Source organism: Periplaneta americana, unplaced genomic scaffold (genome assembly GCF_040183065.1).
Source record: "Periplaneta americana isolate PAMFEO1 unplaced genomic scaffold, P.americana_PAMFEO1_priV1 scaffold_24, whole genome shotgun sequence".
Classification (NCBI taxonomy): Eukaryota; Metazoa; Arthropoda; class Insecta; order Blattodea; family Blattidae; genus Periplaneta; species Periplaneta americana.
Genome location: NW_027185505.1, coordinates 282,366 through 289,687, shown reverse-complemented (window position 1 = coordinate 289,687; position 7,322 = coordinate 282,366). Strand labels below are relative to the sequence as shown.

Below are 7,322 nucleotides of genomic sequence, written 5' to 3'. Positions count from 1 at the left end.
GAAAATTTAAATAATCACCCCGATAACACTTCTAGGATAGATAATACATTATAGGCAGTCCATGGGAGACTTGGATCCACGAGGCAAATTCGTTTCCTTAATAGTTTCGTACGACTTATATGAGAGCGCGGTGTCATTCCTACTCACTTGGCAGCATTAATTGTTGAGGGAAAACAACTTAGAAGGTAACTTGTCGACCGCGGGCATAATCCTTCCGCAGGCCACTACTGAGAATCTGTGGACATACGGGTAATCTATCTTTATTGAAACTCGGGTTCATAACATACGACTGATACTTTATATATCTGTCACGTAATCCATCAAGAGACAAATGTCCCCCCCCCCCTAGTCAGTAGCGAGCTTCAGTCCATTCGTAGTAGCCGCCGGTGCAAGAAGTGAATTGAAGTTTGTGTGAAGTTCCGTAGTATGGCATGAAAATGATGTCGAAAATCCGACTACAGTTCCACAACCATGTGGTTGAAAGGAGGCTCCGCTGTTGAACAACAATCCACCTGTGGCTTAACTTAGAATGCCGACTAGCTGTTTTATTAATCCCGTGTCAATCCAGCAGTGTGTGACGTTGAAACGTAACCAAACTGCCGTTGATAGATAGATTTATCATCTATCCCAATGACATCCAACGAGCTTGGTAATTTAGGTACAGAGTCTAAGCAGGCAGTTTACGTGTGTGTGTGAGCGAGTGCAGGTTTTATCGAGTGCACCCCAATCCCATCGTCCTCAAGTGCCTACAGATTACGCAGTTTCATCGGCAACGGCCATACCATGTTGAAAATACCGGTTCTCGTCCGATCACCGAAGTCAAGCAACATTGGGCGTGGTCAGTACTTGGATGGGTGACCGCTTGGGAACACCACGTGCCGTTGGCGATTTTTTTTTTTACGTCACTATTTCCAGCGTGTTCTAATAAGACTTATGGGATATTATGTTCCCTTCCCTATTCCAGCTATAGCTTGGATGATGACGCCGCTGCATAATTGTAGAGTAATTGATAATTCTTAAGTACTTGCAGCTCCGTATTGAAACTTATGACTGGTAGCATATTCATATGAGACGGTTCACTTCTCTGCGTTTTCTCGAAGAAGGGAATATGTATTCAGGGGATTGTGAACGTACCTCGCGCTCTCCCTAGAAGTTAGAGACATTTTAGGTAAAGAATGTAATATACTGTACATATATGGCTAATTAAAATCCCATTAGTTACTACATTTCAGTGGGTAGTACAAATTCCATAATGAAAATATCTCTGTCCTAGTAGTTGTATCCTTTAAAGAAGCTCGTTGTTTTCCCATGATGAAGGGCAGAACTTGGTCGGTAGAAATTTAAACAGACTGCATTATCAGACCAGGCGTTATTTCAATATCAGCGTTTAGTTTAGGAAATATAGCAATAGCGGAGTTGGGAGAAGTAGTTATAGCATGTACAGTAAGTATAAACAGTTCGCTGTACTGTACAGTGAATATAAATATTTGAATGTACGATGGCAAAACATCAGACATACAGTACGTAGCTCACATATCTTAAAAAATAAATAAATAAAAATAAAGAAGACATTCTGAGGAGTGAGTGGAAAGTGCATATTATAATGAATATTTTTAACTCTCAGTTGACATTGAGAGAGAAAGCCATGCATCGGGGAACCGGTGACTGTTTTTGCGTTACCTTCTGCTATTGGCGTTGTTGGTTAGTAACGAATGAAAGAGGTAGGACGCGGAATCAAATGTCAAAAAACGATAGGGAAATAATAGTAACTGGTTGTATTTCGATCGAGCTCGGCGTGCTGATTCACCAGTGGGGTGTTTCACAAAGTTTACAATCTTTGGAAATTGTGAACTCTGTTTGTAAACTTCTGTTTCACAATCTTTGTTTGTAAAGGTGGACTGTACAAAGGAAATCAAATCTTTACGAATGAAATTTTGCGCTCTTTACAAGTGATATGTTTGTTTCACAACGAAGGAGTAATTTTACAAACGTGTAAACTAAACTTTACTAGTGAAGTTAGCACATTTTCTACAGTAGCCCTGTTGAAATAGCTTCTAATTGTGAATGAAAAAAATAAACACATATGTATAAAATCAATTTTATAGTAACAGGGTACCATTAAGAATTACACTGAAGCAGTTGTGATGTTATTGAGTAGTTCTAGCGACTCAGACGAAGATTTTGCATTTAGGCCTAACGTAGAATTTTCCGGCCACGTTCGTATCATTGTACGAATATTAATGAAAGGTTTCGAATGAATCCCGCGCTATACTTCAGAATACCGCGTTAGTTCTTATATACGAGGAACGTATTTAATAAATACTCGCACTTAAAGAAGAAAAACTTTGCACCGAAAACCAATCACTTAATAATGCAATGTCGGCATTACTTACGCAGTATTCTGAAGTCGTTCCGAATCCCATTTCGCTGTAATCTCTCCTACAAGATATGGGACATCACATGCAACATCTGAAAGGGAAAAGTGGTGCCCTAACCACAAAGCGAGAACTGCATTGGTTGCATAGTAGCTCTCAGTTCCCTGCGTTAGCAGATAAGAACGGAATTTATAAGATTACAGTGTGCAAAAGTTCACACATGGTAGTTGATGTTGTTACAAGATTGAAAAAACTCGAGGCGGGTTATTGATCACCGAATGTGCTTACTCGGGCAAAGGATTTTTATGCTCCTCCTGCTGGGTTCCCTAATGTTGGCGAGGTTATGGATGAAACAATAAAATATACTGATGGACCAGCAGAGAGCGAAGTTGATTTTAATGGATGGACATGTTAGCTGCTCTATCAACTGCATATAACTACGTGGGTCAAATCCATTATTTATCAATTATTTGAATGAATTTCGCGCTAACTTTCGTCAGTTAAGTCGTAGGCTAATTAATGCATTGGTATGCTCGACCAATTGCATGCCGCGAAACTCCGTTGTCGCCGATGTAGCAAAATCTAAATAAAATATATATAAAAAAATATAAACATGTCCATCGATAGTTCTAAAATTACAGCTACTTTACCTCTGATCCTTAGTGATTTTTGTAAACTGTCGTTGGCGATTTTGTTCAACCAATTATGCGTATTTGTAAGTTTGTTTCGCCGATTTTGTAAAGTTCGTTAAAACATACAAGTGAATAAGATTGCATTGTGAAACACAGTTAACAAGCATATGTAATATTTCCGTTGTTAATTGTATATTGTTAATTTGTAATTTGTTAGCGTTGTGAAACATGCCCCCATTTACCTTTAGAGGTAATATCTACATTAATATTTAGTTAAAATTTAAAGAAATTTTAAACGAATGGAAGCTGCATTTTAATTCACCCCAAATTACTATGTTCCCTTTCAGATTATCAGCTGTTGTTGTTGTTGTCGTTGTTGTATTGTAAGTTCTCACTTATTGTTAGCTAGCCGTACCCGTTCGCTCCGCTCCACCTGTTAGAAATAAATATAAAGTAATTACATAATTAAAATAGGACGACTGATCCATGGAACAACTTTTACAACAGCGCAAGATAATCTGCTTCGCATATTACCCAATTTTTTTTTAGCACTGCATTTATTGCATATATATTTTATGTATTTTAACACGATTCAATTGAGCATAGTTAAAATATGAATTATTAAAATAATGGATTGCCAAGCTAAAGTACTATTACTGCATACTAAATCAATACACTCTCGTTGTTCGTTAATTCTCTGAGATTAAAATGCGTGTACATAAATATTATTTTAAGAAATACAGAAAACGAATGTACAAAATAGCCTATCAAATTTTCTGTGCATAAGAAGCTATTTTAATCTTACCTGTCCTCGATTTACTCAGACGTTACTGTAATAACATTATAGCATTATGTCCATCTAGAGAAACTACAGTTTCCAATGGTGAAATAATAACTAATTATACAAATCAGTTAATTTACGAGCTTGTGATATTACTTCATACAAACACAGAAACATTCCCTGTAGGCTATGTTTAATAGCTTTCGATTGTTTGTTGATGTCCAAGGCCCCTGTTTCGATTGTTGTTGTCCAAGGCCCCTTATAGACGAAGTCATTTGTTCTTAATTCATTGCACCGTCTTAGATAGCGTTATTTTAATTTTAAAACTCATTTATCTCATTAAATATCAGTCCTATCAAAATGTTGTAAAAAAATAAAACTTAACGGAAATCATTTTTAAAGGAACATCTGTTATGTAACATTTTTTCTCAAATATCAATAATAAGCGAGATATTTCGATTTATTTAATTAAGGCCCCCTTATAACCCCCCTTTTAAATAAAGTATTTCGAATGCCATATAGCCTAAAATCTAAGTTACAACAAACTTAATTTATATTCCAGTTTTCATATAAATCGGTTCAGCCATTATCGCGTGAAAAGGTAACAAACATACAGACAGACATACAAACAAAATTTTCAAAAATGCGATTTTCGGTTTCAGGGTGGTTAATTATATATGTTAGGACCAATTACTTTTGGAAAATCGAAACTTACCAGAAAAATTTCGGCTACAGATTTATTATTAGTATAGATAGTACGAGATACGACCGCAATTTTGTACGACTAGTGTAATGAAGGAATGCAAAAAATTATTTTGGAACTTTGCAATGTTAGTCTATCATTAAAATAAAATTAAATCTTAATTCGTCCCTTTTGCAGGAGTCTTCTTCATCCAGTATGTTGTTGGCTGATATGGAGGAGGAGGGGGGGGGGGACATGCTCTAAAGGGATAAAATTTGCTTAGCAAATCGATATGGTGACTAACGCTTGCAATGCGTCATAGCTATAATTGTACTGCGCGGTAATTTCAGAGTAATAAGAGTTCAGTTCAGGGATCTGCTAATTTCTTCATATTGTGTTCGGCAATGGAATAGTACCGCAGTAGCATTAAGAGGTTTTTATAATTTGAACTGATATGTGCAGGTATATTGACCCCCCCCCTCCCACCGCTGGCCGACGCGGACTGCAATGACAACAGTAAGCCACACGTCATACGTAAGCCTTTCTTCTTCTTCTTCTTCTTTGCTCGCCTGGCAAATACAGTCTTGGATTTCACATATTCAATTTTTCACAGTCCCAACTCCCTTGCATGGACGTGTTTTCACGTACCTTTAAAGTTTCTCCTCTCATTCATTCAGTCTATTCGCAAGCCTGAGGGTTTTCCGTGGTTTTCCCTAAGGAGCTAAGACAAATGTAGGGATGAGCCCAGAAAGAAAAGGGCATTCACTTCCTTAGACCCTGGTAACTGCTCTTTCTAGAGGAAGGAGGAGGAGAAAGAAACCCCCCCACCCCCACCGACGTGGACTGCAATGACAACAGTAAGCAACACGTTATATGTAAAGCCTTTATTATTATTATTATTATTATTATTATTATTATTATTATTATTATTATTATTATTATTATTATTATTTACAATGGGACTAAAGGTGGTGTAGATACACTATGTCAAATGTGCCACAATCTTTCCTGCAATAGAAAGACGAGGCGCTGGCCACTAGCAATATTTTACAACATGCTAAATATTGCAAGTATAAATTCATGGATAATTTATAGTTAGAAGAACTCAGAAAACAATATCAAGAAAACAATTCATTTTCCAATTGTGTGAAGAGCTGACAAAACCGTGGATGCAGCACCGCTTTGCACGTCCTACTTTACACCGATCTCTGCGGGCAACAATTGAAGAACATCTGAACATTGCTGTGCAACAACAATGCCAGGTAATGCAGCCAGATGGTGAACGTACTGTTTGCTATAAATGTCCTGCAAAGAAGAGGAGAATGATGACAACATTTTGTGGACTTTGCAAAAAGGGGTTCTGCAGAGAACATCGCGCTGTTGTTTGCACTAATTGTAAATAGGACAATAACATGAACGTAAAGACTTTATGACAAACTTAAAATTAAATGAACACTAATGGCTACGAAATGTGTAAAAGTTGTTAAATGTGTGATATTGAGTTGATTTCAGTTAATTAAAATGTGAGTAGTAAAAATTACGAATGCTTACCTTTAACATGAGTACAGTGATGATTACCTGTCTAGGGTTAAGTAGTCGCGTGGTGAGTTTAGGAATTCCCAGACCACCTCTAAGATTGTTTAAAATAAAGGTATTGTAATCGTACGTTTCTGTCTTTTGTCAATAGTAACGTTGACCTTTCTTTTTCGAGAAAACAAAATCTGTTGTACAGTTAAAGGTACTGAAATAGTAAGAAATTTTCTGAAATCCCCACGCGTTTGCAAGTGTAAGTCTCTGTTGTAACCTGTTGATTTACGAGAGACTGTGTGTGCTTTCGTACAGTGTTTCTAAAATGTGCAGTAACGAGTCAGAAATCATTGGAATGTAGTGTAGGTGTGTTTGTTATAACCGGGAATCAATCCGCAGTACTTGACCAATCAACTACGGGAAATATCAGAAAAATTGGCAGGAGTTAGCAAGAAAAACAAAGGTAAAATATCACGTGAACGAGCACCGATACCGAGCACTATGTACAATATACCCTAGAGAAAAAGACAAGAAAACAAAAGTCAACCGCTGCAAGTGTTACGAAGTGGTGTGTGAAACATATAATGAAGAATGTCTGCGGGAAGCGCATCTAGTGAGATAAAGGGTGAAATGGAGGATTCTGCTAAAAATAAAGAAAGGAAGAAAAATGTTTACAGTTAATACAAGTATTGTTTTCTCTTGTGGGTTTATGTTTAGTATAATAGATGTGTGTGTGTGTGTGTGTGTGTGTGTGTGTGTGTGTGTGTGTGTGAAAAAAGTGAAAAAAATAACAGGTCTGTAATAATAATAGTTAATAATTCTGTAGTTCACTGCAAAAACTGTATAGCCATAAAAGGACAGATGATAATAACGTTGTTATCTTATTCTTGCTGCTGTGTAAGCCTAAGTTTCCACGTGAGGGATAGAAGAGACATGACAACATATAGCATTACAATTTGTTTAATGTGTATAAATTTCTTTAATACTGATTTTTCTCAGAACAAGCTGTGTGAGGGTTAAAGAGTTCTTGCACTGAAGCTCAGAATTATTTATTATTATTATTATTATTATTATTATTATTATTATTATTATTATTATTATTATTATTATTATTGTGTGAAGAGTTGTATCGGAAGTGCTTTATAGACTAAATTAATAATTTCTATCTTAACTGAAATATTTACATTATATTTCACACAGTATAGTTACAGGTAGCATAAATTCAGATAATGGTTTTTATATGGGAATCTACTTCTTGTGTTTAGAGGCTACATTTATACAGAGTTAATAATTTCTCCCCTATGTAACATATTTCCATGAAATTT

General features: G+C 36.3%; 1 non-coding gene across 1 annotated transcript; it reads left to right on the top strand.

Annotated features, from left to right (window-relative positions):
• The first annotated feature begins 768 nt into the window (after positions 1–768).
• Positions 769–887, top strand: LOC138693909 (5S ribosomal RNA). The gene has a single exon (XR_011330594.1). It is a non-coding gene; the product is annotated as a 5S ribosomal RNA (ribosomal RNA).
• The last annotated feature ends 6,435 nt before the right edge of the window (positions 888–7,322 follow it).